The following is a 12,204-nucleotide window of genomic DNA, read 5'->3' as shown; positions in this document are numbered from 1 at the left end:
GAAAGCACTACTATTAAGAGTCAAAGATCAAATTCTTTTGGCGCTCCAAAATATTCAATCTTTCTGCTTTGCCTCTGGTCCGTGTTTGAATCCGAGGAAATGTGAGGCCCCTTGTCTTCTGTAGGAATTTTTCAACAAGTCATCTTTAATCAATCAGAAGGACCCACAGAGTCCATATTGCGCTGTTCAAAATCGGAAGAGGACACCTTCTAGTTGGTTCAAAAGAATTTATTCAGATTAACAGGAAAGAATACAGAGCTCTGGAGATGGTCTTCCCCTATCCTGGAGTCAGCATACGCAGATGCGTCGCCCCTGGCGTTGGGGCAAGAAGTCCAACGATCTCACTATCTCTCCAGTTTTATGTGTTACAAGGAGGTGCTTACGTGATCGCTTCTGCGTGCAAGTGCGTATTTTTGATCTTCGTGTTATTTTGCAGAATCTTCTGTCTATATATGTATGGATTAATCTACAGTTCAAGCAAATATATGAATAAATTTATCTACAAGAGCTATGCCTTCCTTGTATGACGCAGTTTCCACCGATGCAGTTCAAGTTTAGTCGACCACATCAACGCAAAGCACCCAGTCGCAAGTGCAGCCACAGCTAACGTTAGTGGCTAATATGTTAGCAGTTTAGTGACCTACAGCACAGCTCTTTTGCAAAACTACACACATGAGCAAGTCTGCAACTGACAGGCTGACGAATGTTCTTGCCAAGTGGATGAAATTCCCTCTCTGCTTATGTTTTATCATTCCAAAGATTTTTTAAGTTCGATGTTCCAGTGCAACTTATTACAACCCCATTTTCTGCTGTGTTCCTCTCTGACTTGACAAAACTGGTTCCTTCCAGAGATAAATCATTTCTCTACATATTAGATGAAAAATACTCCATAGCAATTGTCCATGTTAATTTGAGTTTTCTCATCGCCTTCTAATTCATTATTAATTCAAACAAAGCAAGACAACACATACAAGAGGAAAGGAAATTGTCAGGATTTTAGGATGTCTCTTATTTGAGGTGACTAAACTGCCAGCTTCAGAAAAGGACTGGTCTTCAGGCACATTAGTTTTAAACTGGTCCAAAAAATAAGACAATGATAAAAGACTGGTCCGGTACTAAATAATGCTTAAATGTAGGTTTATTGTAAAGACAGCAACAATATCCAGAATATTTTAAAAGCCGAAATTTCACAATAGATGATCAGTAATACACCATTTAACCCATATTTTTTCTGTGAGCGCCTTAGAGATGCTAACCTTAAGCTAAACATTTAGCTGTGTATATGCTAACTACACTGATTAGCTGCTAAGCTAGGCTAAGAGTCAGATACAACAATTAATGAAATAAAATTCATGAATAAAACCAGTAATTATTGACAAGATCAAACTGACTGACATCAAAAAGTAATTACAACAAAAACGCTGTCTTAAAGTATTTCAACTTCATTTAAATTTGCCATGTTCTGCTATGACTGAAGTTCAATGGGAAGGTCCCATTTAGCTCAATATGTTCCTATCCTTCTAAGTCAGTGTGAATGAATAGGATAACATTCTGGGTTTTAATGGAAACTTTCACATAGACTTTGTGTTTATTCACTTAGTGGAACAAAGCAACACAACACATAGCCAGGAAAACTTTACTGCCACAAATAACTTCAAACTTTCTGCAACTTTTAAATGTTTCCACATCATCAAAACTGCTGTACAGCTGTGGCGTTGGAATTTGACAAAAATTATACTTTGATTCAACTTAAAAAAAACAAAAAAACATCTTGTTTCAGTTGACATTGTAATTTACAAAGAATAAAGACAGGAACACGATTTTCCTTAAAAAAAATTTGTGATGTCTTTTTACAAGTATGCATCCTCTTACAAAACAAAACCCCACTCACAAAAACTGTACAAAAACTAAAAACTATGACTTAACAGTGGCATGCCACATATGTGTGTGTGTGTGTGTGTGTGTGTGTGTGTGTGTGTGTGTGTGCGTGTGTGTAGATGGATATATATATTTCCATATACTTTATATAAATTGTTCATTGTCTTTAATGAGGGAGAATGATGGAGCATGCTGTCCTGTTACAGATTATTAAATGATTATCACAATGATTTTCTTTAAGATAACACTGTATTTGTCCCTCAGTGGGGAAATCTAAGGCAGTAAATCTCACTTCACCCACTTGATAATATCCTTCAGGGAACTGAAGGCAACTCTCCCCACAGCTGGGCCCGGTCCTCTGGTGCTGGGTCACATTCCAGGCCAGTCTCCATCTCTTATCATTTCCTCTTTAACTTTGGTCATAGTGGAGGTACTTGGACATCTTGGCCTTCTTTTTTCTGAGGTGGTACTTGGTTTACAAAGTAAAAAAGACACAAACTGCCCTTTCATTTATAATACATGAACCCACCACTTGAGCCATGCCTTTTTTCTTGGCCCTGTTCTTCCAACTCCTGTAGCGTTCTAAACAATTGTGAAAATGCTCAAATCGAGACCCCTCTCCCATTCTGATAAAGATTTTTAGAGATTTTAGCTTTGAGGAAGAGACAGACGGAGCAGGAGAACCACCACTTCCACCACAGCTTCCTTTGTGTCGTATCTCTATTGCAGCCATGTTTTTCTTTGGCCATATCATCGTTGTTATTGCTTGTTATTTCCTTGCCACTTCTTTGTTGAAGTATGGTTGTTTTTGTGCCATGCCGTCATCGAAGGCCTGTTTCTTTTCTTGAAGGCTTGTTATTTCTCTGCAGTGTGATTCTTGAAGACTCGTTGTTTCTTTGCCACGTTTTGATCGAAGGCTCGTCGTTTCTCTGCAGTTTGATTATTCAAAGCGCTTTCTCTGTCCTCAATGTGATTTTCGAAGTCTTGTTGTTTTTCTCTCATTTCTTCATGGAAGGCCTTTTTTGTCTCGGCAATGTCATTGTCGAAGGCTTGTTGTTTCTTTGCCATGTCATTGCTGAAGTTTTGTTGTTCCTTTTCCAAGTCTTGCTGGAATGTTTGTTTTTTATTTGTCATGTATGTGTTGAAGGATTGTTGTTTCCTTGCCATTTCTCTATTGAAGGCTTGTTCTGCCTTTTCCATGTATTTATTGAATTTTGGCAGCTCCTTTGTGTTTTCTGCCTTGGTCCGATTAATGAAGGCTTTTTGTTTACTTTCCATATCTTTTCTGAAGGATTTTAATTTGTCCGACATTTCTTTTTTGAAGGCTTGATGTTCCTTTTCAGTGTCTTTACTGAATGTGCTGAGTGTCTTCGCCCTCTTTTTATGGAAGGCTTGGTGTTCCTTTTCCATGTCTTTCTTGAAGTTTTGTTCTTTCTTTTCCAGGTCTTTACTGAGGGTTTTTTGTGCCTTCAACATGTTTCTATCAAAGCTGTCACGCTCCTTTGTTATTTTGTTGTTGAAGGCTTTACGTTCATTTGCCACATTTTTCTTGAGGGCATCAAGTTCCTTTCTCACTTGTAAACTGAAGGCTTCATGTTCCTTCTTTTCCCTGTTTTTGTTGAGGGCTTCATCTCCCTTTGCGCTGTCATTATTGAAGGCTTTGCTTTCCTGTTCTTCCTTGTCTTCATTTGAGGCTTGATATTCCATTGCCTCCATTTGTGGGGTATGTCGGCCCTCTTGTTCCAGTTTCAAAGCCTCAGGTTCCTTTGTAATTTCTTCCCTTGCTCTAAGATGGGCCTTCCTCATCATCACCATCTCATATTTTAGGGTCTCGTGCTTCTCCACTGTCTTTTTGTATGCTTCAACTTGCTTCAAAAAGGCTGCCCTCTTGCTTGCCATCTTGGCCTTCTCCACCATGAAAGCTCTCCTCCTGCACTCTTCCTTTCTGTGTTTTTCAGCAATATCTTCGTGCTCCCGTTCGAAAGCGTCCAGTGCCTCTTTGATTGCTGCGCCTTCTGTAAGATAGGTCCGCGCCATCATAAACATCTCCTTTTTCATAATCTTTAGGTTCTTGACGGTCTTGTTTTTTTCTTCAAATTCTTTTGAAAAGGCTCCTCTCTTTTTCTCCATCTTGGCCTCCTCCATCATGAAAGCTTTCCTCCTGTACGCCTCAATTTCCCGATAGAACGTTCTTCTAAAATGTTCTTGGTGACTTTTCTCCATGTCTATACCCTCTTTATAGAGTTTCTCAAGAGGTTCTTCTTCGGAGCTTTTCCTTCTTTGTCCTCCTGGATGGATGTTAGTTAAACTCCTTTGGTTTACTGAGGGTCGTGGTTATAAGGGTCTTTATAAACCGAGTCAAAGTGAAACCCGTCATCTCAGCCTGTCATCTTCAGCAGCCTTGTCATTCTGGTCAGTTATCATCAAAGACCAATCAATGCAGAATGAATCCAGTGTTCTTCAGTCACCTCAGTCATTCAGTGATGACTGCCCTCACACCCCTTAGACCCCAGACTTCAAGGTTGGCGCGTTTCCTCCTGGAGAAACAAGCACTTCCCTCCCAAGTTTGACAATCACATTAAAGGCCTGTTAACAGATGTGAAAGGCAGAATACATGGCTCTCCTCAGTCCTCCTCAGTGCAGAAAGTTTGAAGTTATTTGTGGCAGTAAAGTTTTCCAGGCTATGTGTTGTGTTGCTTTATTCCACTAAGTGAATAAACACAAAGTCTATGTGAAAGTTTCCATTAAAACCCAGAATGTTATCCTATTCATTCACACTGACTTAGAATGATAGGAACATATTGAGCTAAATGGGACCTTCCCATTGAACTTCAGTCATAGCAGAACATGGCAAATTTAAATGAAGTTGAAATACTTTAAGACAGCGTTTTTGTTGTAATTACTTTTTGAGTGTCAGCCAACAAGATATCCTGTAATGCGTTCTCATCTTGTCAATAATTACTGGTTTTATTTATGAATTTTATTTCATTAATTGTTGTATCTGACTCTTAGCCAAGCTTAGCAGCTAATCAGTGTAGTTAGCATATGCACGGCTAAATGTTTAGCTTAAGGTGAGCATCTCTCATGCACTTGTACAGTCTATATAGATATCATTCGCCTAATAGCATAGTTGCCCAAGTCATATTTGAACGTTTTCAGAAAACAAGAAAAAGCACTTTTTTGAGCAAGCACATTGGTATTATTCATTGATACTGTAACAGAAAGTTCAACCAGATGTGTCAACAAGTTTCCAAAAAAAGTGACACACAACATTGATTGCATAACAAATAAAAGTGACTTAGGCAGAATATGTCTTGACTGAGGCAATTTTTCTCTTCCATATAAATACAACGATAAAATAACTGATGTTAGTTTACTCTCCTAAACATAACCAAGTTGTGTTACTTTTGTAACTTTAAGCAAGTTGTGTTAAATGTCTAACCTTAACCAGGTTGTTGCGCTTGTCTAACCTTAACCAAAGTCCCGCTCAGGTGCTGTGTGGACTTGTTTTCACACTGCCTACCGATGAGGGAGGTTGTCTTAGTACTGGTGGGCCACTCTTGGTACTCCTGGTTTCATTGCCTGCAAGTCTTTGAATTTCCTGAGAGTAATTTGCAGTTGGGCAAGAAAGAGTGGGACCCAGTGGAACGGTTCTTTGGGGATGCTGAGTCGCGGAGGCAGGTCCTCCCAGTCAGACTCAAAATCCAACTTTTACCAGATTCGACCATCTGCCAGGTACTTGAGAGCCAGAAGGTCATGGACTGTGGGGTCGCCAACTTTTATTTCTGGTTGAATGTCGGTGACAGAGGCCCCAGATAACTTCATGAAGTCATTGTGGAATAGCTGGGTGGCCTTGTGTGGGGATGGTTGCAGACGTGCAGTCTGGAAGATGTCAATGTAGTCATGTTCAATGAGGCTATGCATGGAGTCACACTCCATTGGTGTGTGTCCTGCAACCAGAAACCTTTGTTCTATGGTGACACCATGCTTCATGGCCAGATCTATGTACGCCGGTTTGATCGCCGCAGCCATCACTCCAGACTATGATTTTTTTAAATATCTGGGTTGGCCCCTAGGGCCGACTCAAAGTGTTTGCACTGCAGATTGGCAAAAACCTCACTGCTGAGGGAGCCCTCATGCTCCACCCAGGGGTAACAACACCTATCTTTGTTACCCAGGTTGAAGCTAGTAAAGTTGTGCATCTGTCGTTTAGTTTTATAATACATGGTGCTTGCTTTTGTGTGTGTGTGTGTATATATTTATGTATGTATATATATATATATATATATATATATATATATATATATATATATATATGTATGTGTGTATATATATATATATATACACACATACATATATACACATATATATATATATAAATGCATATATATATAAAAATAAAACAAACACCTTTCCAAGCTCCGACCGCCGCCTGCTTCGCCCCCCCCCCCCCCCTCACCCTTTTATTCCCGGCCTGTGCTCCCCTTCCATGAACCAGTCTGCCATCCAGTCCCCCATCAAGCTGGCTTGCTCTCCCTGCCTCCCCTTCCAGAAGCTTCCTTCTTCAACTGTTATTAACATTTCCATGTTTCCCACATTTTGTATTGTAAACTCTTTTCTTGTCTGTAACAACATCTACTGCACGTCTGTCCGTCCTGGGTGAGGGATCCTCCTCCCCTCCTCACCCTGAGGTTTCTCAGATTTTTCCCTGTTAAAAGGGTTTTCTATGGAGTTTTTCCTCAGTCGATGTGAGGGTCTAAGGGCAGAGGATGTTGTTATGATGCCATGTGAAGCCCTTTGAGACAAACTGGTGGTGAAAACGGGCTCTACAAATAAAATTGCCTTGCCTTGCCATATAACTTTTATCTGAAAATATTGTATATAACTGAGGTCAAACGTGCATTTGTTTAATGTGCTGTTAACTGCTACAACCACAGCAGCTACTTCATTGAGGCTCGGCAGCCACCAGCAAGGGTCAGCAACCACCGAGGGTCGGCAACCAGCAAGGGTCAGTAAGGGTCAGCCACCAGCAGGGGTCAGCAACCAGCAAGGGTCAGCTCAGGCACAGTTGAAGGAGCCTGGGGAGGTGAAGGAGGAGGGCTGTTTGAAGGCTCCAGGCACACTCACACACACCAGTAGTGGACAGTGTGAAGAAGTGTGTGAATCTAAAATGGAATTTCTTTGACTATGCTGGCTTGAGTCCTCTAGAGATTTTCATTTTGTTCTTTTTATTTTTATATTTTCTCTGTCCAATGTGGCACAAGTTACTGTTGGAGTAAAACATTCAGTAACATCCAGGTCCAAAGACAGAGAAGGCAAAGCTCCAGGAGTCTTTGATCTCTGAATTCTGTCTTTGATCTCTGGGTTCTGAGCATAGATCTCCTGCTTCAGTCTTTGATCTCTGACTGATTCTAAACTCATCAAAGATCACGTCAGCATATTTGTCCAGACTCCAGATGGTGATTTTACCATGTTCACTCCAGCAGTCCTTGTTGCTGTCTGCTGTTGTGTCACAGCAAAGTAAGGAAACAGCCTGACGGTCCTCAGGAGGAAATTCAACAACCTCCAAAGATGGAGGTGAATCTAGACCTGCTCATGTTGGCCATCCTTGATGAACTTGGGCGGTACTCTGGTGCAGGGATGAGGTCATGGAGATGATCTGGGAGCAGTCCTGATGTTAAATGCTGTGATGAAGGACAGTGTGGTGGAAAAATGGGTCAATTTGAAATTTTCAACAGTTTAACGTTGTTGGCAGGACTCCAACCTGAGCAGGGAGACCCCAACAAATTTCTAGTCCATCGCCTTCACCACTCGGCCACAAGAACCACATTCACACACACATTTGTAGAAGATTGAAATGCAACAATTAATCTTTGTGTCAGCACAGACCAACTTTTTTTTTTTAATTTCCCACGAAGACAAACTCTGTGTGTGTGTCTGTGTGTTTTGACTGAGTAGTGAAGAAGACAACTTCTTGACTCCATTTTTGTTGTCACTCTTCTATTAATTTTCAGTTTCACTCATTAAAATGAACCAGCTTTGACATGTTTACTTCTCTTGTATGTCAACAACTTTGGTCTTTAAACTCCTGACAAACACACCACATGTCACACACTGTATAGATTAAATCTGCTGAGAACACAAAACACGTGACCCTGTGACCCTCCATTTTTGTCCAGGTTCAATTTTGATTCATTAACCGGAACCTCTCAAAACCCCAGAAGAAAAAAAAAAAGGTTTCTATGCATGATAGCCATAATAGTGACATCATCATGTTTCAAGGTTTTCTTCCCTCAAATCATTCTAACAAGACCAGGGAATTCTTGAAATGTTTCAGTTGTTGAACTCTCAGCAGCCTGAAGGTGAAGCTTCTTTATCAGGTGTGCAACATTAAAGAGAATCAGCTCAAATGGTAGAGCGCTGGCTCAGCATGTGAGAGGTAGAGGGACTGATGTCCTCATCCTCCAGAAGACTTGAGCTCCTTCTGTTGTTGATCAGAGGAGCTGCTGTGTGATGAACGCTGACGTTTGTCCACTGGTGTGATGAAGTGTCAGCCTGCTACTGATATGTGAATGAACACAGGCTCAGTTCACAGCTCTGATGAAACCACTGACTTTGAACCACACAGTGAAGGAGTTGGTCATCAAGGTTGATGGCAGCTTATTAAGTTCTATCTTTGATCAAATAATAGAAATGTAAATGAATTCAGCATTGATTGCATTTCCCTCCTTTCTTTTGGTGCCCTCAGACTTTCTGAGAACTGGAGGAGGAACTGCTCTCTGTTCTGTGTTTGTTCTGCTCAGTGGAGGAAGGAACCAAGGATCTGAGCTCTAAGTTTTTCAGTTCCTACATCAGTGAACAGATAGATAGATCTGAAATTATGGGTGGAGGGTTGGAGGAATACTAACATACACTGAGGAGGATTATAGAGTTTTCCTTGCAGGAGTCAGTGACTTAGTAGTGTCGAACAAAGCAGGAGCCGGGGCTCAAACCCAGAACCTTCTTGCGTTGAGGCAACAGTGCAAACCTCTGCACCACCATGCTGCCACCTGCCAGTTACAACAGAGTAAATTATGTTCTTATCAGGTTCTTATTTTGCTAGGATTGTTAATCTCATCTCATTTTTACTGTCCTAAATTCACTATTTTGTTGTCTTGGTTCATGTTTTGGTTGTCAAAGTTAATTTTGAATATTTGTGGAAAGTTCACCTGCCCTTACTTGTAAAAAAGACTTCCTTTAGTAAAAAATTAAAAAGCTCAAGCTAAACTTCAGTCAGGACAACCATTCTTTCTCATTCTTAGGCCTCTGTTTTATGTCCATGACCATCCTGTCTGTCACCTTTTGTGATGGCGACATCAGTTGATGACATCAGCAACGGTCCTCAAACTAACTGCCTCTGCCAGAAGTGAGCTGTCTTCTGTCTCAGGGGACACAGTCGGGTGGACCGGGGCGGATGAGGACCTGCTGCTTCCTTGAATGACACACTCCCTTGGGCCACAGTGGATGAGGGTCCTGAGACCCTCAGTGAAACAGTCTGGTGAATGTTTGTGGAGGACTGTTGTGTGTTGTCTCAATGATGAAAAGCAGCACAAACACAGGAACATCATGAATATTTTCCAGCAGTCAACACTGTACAACTATTCTAGTACTCTGAGGACCTGCTACTTTCTACAGTCTTCTCTACTGTATACTGCATACTGTATACTGTATAACCAGTTGTTATGAGCATCTGTGGATTTCTAAATATTCCAGCTCTCAGATTGCAACTGTATAGTGAGGAAGGGTCAGTTTAGAGCTGTCAATCAATATTAATAATTGATATTAGCATCTGTAGATTATTTTAGGAACTCTACCAGAGGGGATGTAGCTCAGTGGTAGAGCGCATGCTTTGCATGCATGAGGCCCTGGGTTCAATCCTTGGCATCTCCAGCTGGTCCTTTGGAGCCTTCATCTTGTCAGCTAAATTGATCCCTAAATGTGACAACAGTTGATAACAAACTACCAGAAGAGAAACCAGTCTGTTGCATATCAAAGTATTTGTGTGTGACTGGTCGGCTGCCCAGGACTTTCCCTCCTCTGTAGAAATACTGTTGTCATGTTGTTCCCTGAGCACAGACAATGACTCATTGTTCTTTGTTCATTACTCGGTCTCTCCATGACTGCTGAGTCCCTACTGGATACTGGTTTCACCTGAGCGTCCAGCTCATCCCTCCTCCTGATCCTCTTGCCTTGTTTGTTGCTGACATCAGCAGGAGCAGGTGCTTCACACTGCTCAGTATCTTCCTCAGGGACACTTCAACATGTTCAAGGGAAGAAGTGAGGGTTGAACCTGCGACCATTCGGTTGCTCGAAGGCCACTCGACCTCAGAGCCATGACACCACCTAACCTGAAACATGATGATGTTATTATTTACGTCCTGAATTCACAAAATGTGTGACGTGGTGAGTTTGTCAGGAGTTTAAAGACCAAAGTTGTTGACATACAAGAGAAGGAAACTGTCACGATCCCTGCCTTGTGTCTCTGGTTTTAGTTAAGTCAGTTCCTGTTTTATTTTGTAGTCATGTGCTGTCTTCCTGTCCTCCCTCCTGTGATTACCTTATGTGTCTCACCTGGTTGACTGCACAACCTGTGCCCCGTTTACCTCCTTGTATTTAACGTCTGTGTTTTCCCGTGTTTGGTGTTGGGTCATTGTTGTTGCTTGTTGCTGTTAGTTTTTAGTTGTTCGCTGTTTTCAGTACGTGCTGTCGTCAAGTTTGGATGTGTCACAGTCTTGTCACTAGACGTAAGTTCTCAGTGTCCGGTCTCAAGTCTCTGGTCTCTGGCACAAGCCGCCTACCTCAACTCATACAGCCTCAAGTCACAGTTCTCCACCTGTCTCAGCAATAAACCTCCTTTGTACACCCTCCTATTCTGAGTCCGCTTCTGGGTTTACCTTCATCCACCATGTTCCATAACATAAACATGTCAAAGCTTATTCATCTTTACGAGAGAAACTGAAAATTAATAGAAGAGTGACAACAAAAATGGAGTCAAGAAGTCGTCTTCTTCACTACTCAGTCAAAACACACACACACACACACAGAGTTTGTGTTTGTGAGAAGATAAAAAAAAAGTTGGTCTGTGCTGACATGAAGATTGATTTTTGAATTTCAACCTTCTACGTGTGTGAATGTGGTTGTTGTGGCCGTACCCTCCACTGAACCTGGGCCAAGGCTTTGTCTACGGTCCAGGGATGCTGGAGAGCCACAGCCTGATGCCATCATTGTGGACTGAGACTGCTGCAGGGACAGAGGTGGGTTACCCGTACGACAGTTAGAACAACAATCAGTCAAAGATCTTGACAATGGCTGGAAAAGAATGCAGCGAGATGGAGACTTTTATGAACTGACTTGTTTTTAAGATTTTAAATTTCTGAGCTAGACACATCATCACAATTTGAAGTTTTTCCCAGTAAAAAATAAACAAAACAAATCCAAAACATTATTTGACTTTTGATGTCTAAATTGTGTGGAAATTCTAAGTCCAACAAGCAAGAGGCCATTTGTGCTTGGAAACTGTGGAGCACATCACCAATAACTCCTGGTTAATTTACAGTTGTTTTCTACAAAAAGTTTTAAAAATGAACTAAATGCTAAATCCCTAGTAGTCATCATTGTTTTCATATATTTTCTGTCTGTGATGCCCTTTAGACGGTTCTTTTCCTCTGAATTCATGAGGAGAGCTGCAGTGACAGAGAAAGGTATGGAACAACAGAGTACTACAGAAATACTGCATTTGTTATGAAAGAGTACTTCCTCAAATATGAACTGAGTAGATTTAAAGGTTTAAGCTTCAAGGAAAATGGCTCAGCCATCCAGCAACACTTCCACTCAACCTCCTGACCTCTCCTTCATCTGTTTAATGCAACGATTCACTGTCATTATTCTGATGTAGTCAACAACTGTCAGGATCCCAGTCTTTTTCCATGATGTCCCCGTTCCCTCCTTCCCTTTTGTGGGTGTCTTTGTCTTTTTCCTAGCTAATATATAACAATACTGAAAGAGTGTCATGCAGATTTAGACCACAGGTGCAGTTTTATCAATCAAGACCTGTTGAATCAATGGAGAGTCAGATGACCTGTGACGGAGATGCATTTACAACTTCTGTCCAGAAGATGGAATCAGAGAACCATTCATCCATCCATTTTCTTCCACTTATTCCTGATAAGGGTCCTGGGGGGTGGAGTCTATCCCAGTGGCTTTCCAGCGAGAGGCAGGGTTCACCCTGGACGGGTCACCAGTCCATCACAGGGCCAACACATAGAGACACACAACCATTCACACTCA

General features: G+C 41.5%; 1 non-coding gene across 1 annotated transcript; it reads left to right on the top strand.

The window, feature by feature from the left end:
- The first annotated feature begins 9,735 nt into the window (after positions 1-9,735).
- trnaa-ugc (transfer RNA alanine (anticodon UGC)) lies at positions 9,736-9,807 on the top strand. The gene has a single exon. It is a non-coding gene; the product is annotated as a tRNA-Ala (tRNA).
- Positions 9,808-12,204: the final 2,397 nt, after the last annotated feature.

The sequence above is a fragment of the Aulostomus chinensis genome, chromosome 21 (assembly GCF_037954235.1).
Source record: "Aulostomus chinensis isolate RoL2024-O1b breed Wild chromosome 21, RoL_Achi_v1.0, whole genome shotgun sequence".
Taxonomy (NCBI): domain Eukaryota; kingdom Metazoa; phylum Chordata; class Actinopteri; order Syngnathiformes; family Aulostomidae; genus Aulostomus; species Aulostomus chinensis.
Note: the sequence above shows the minus strand (reverse complement) of the source record. Positions and strands in the feature narration are given on the sequence as shown.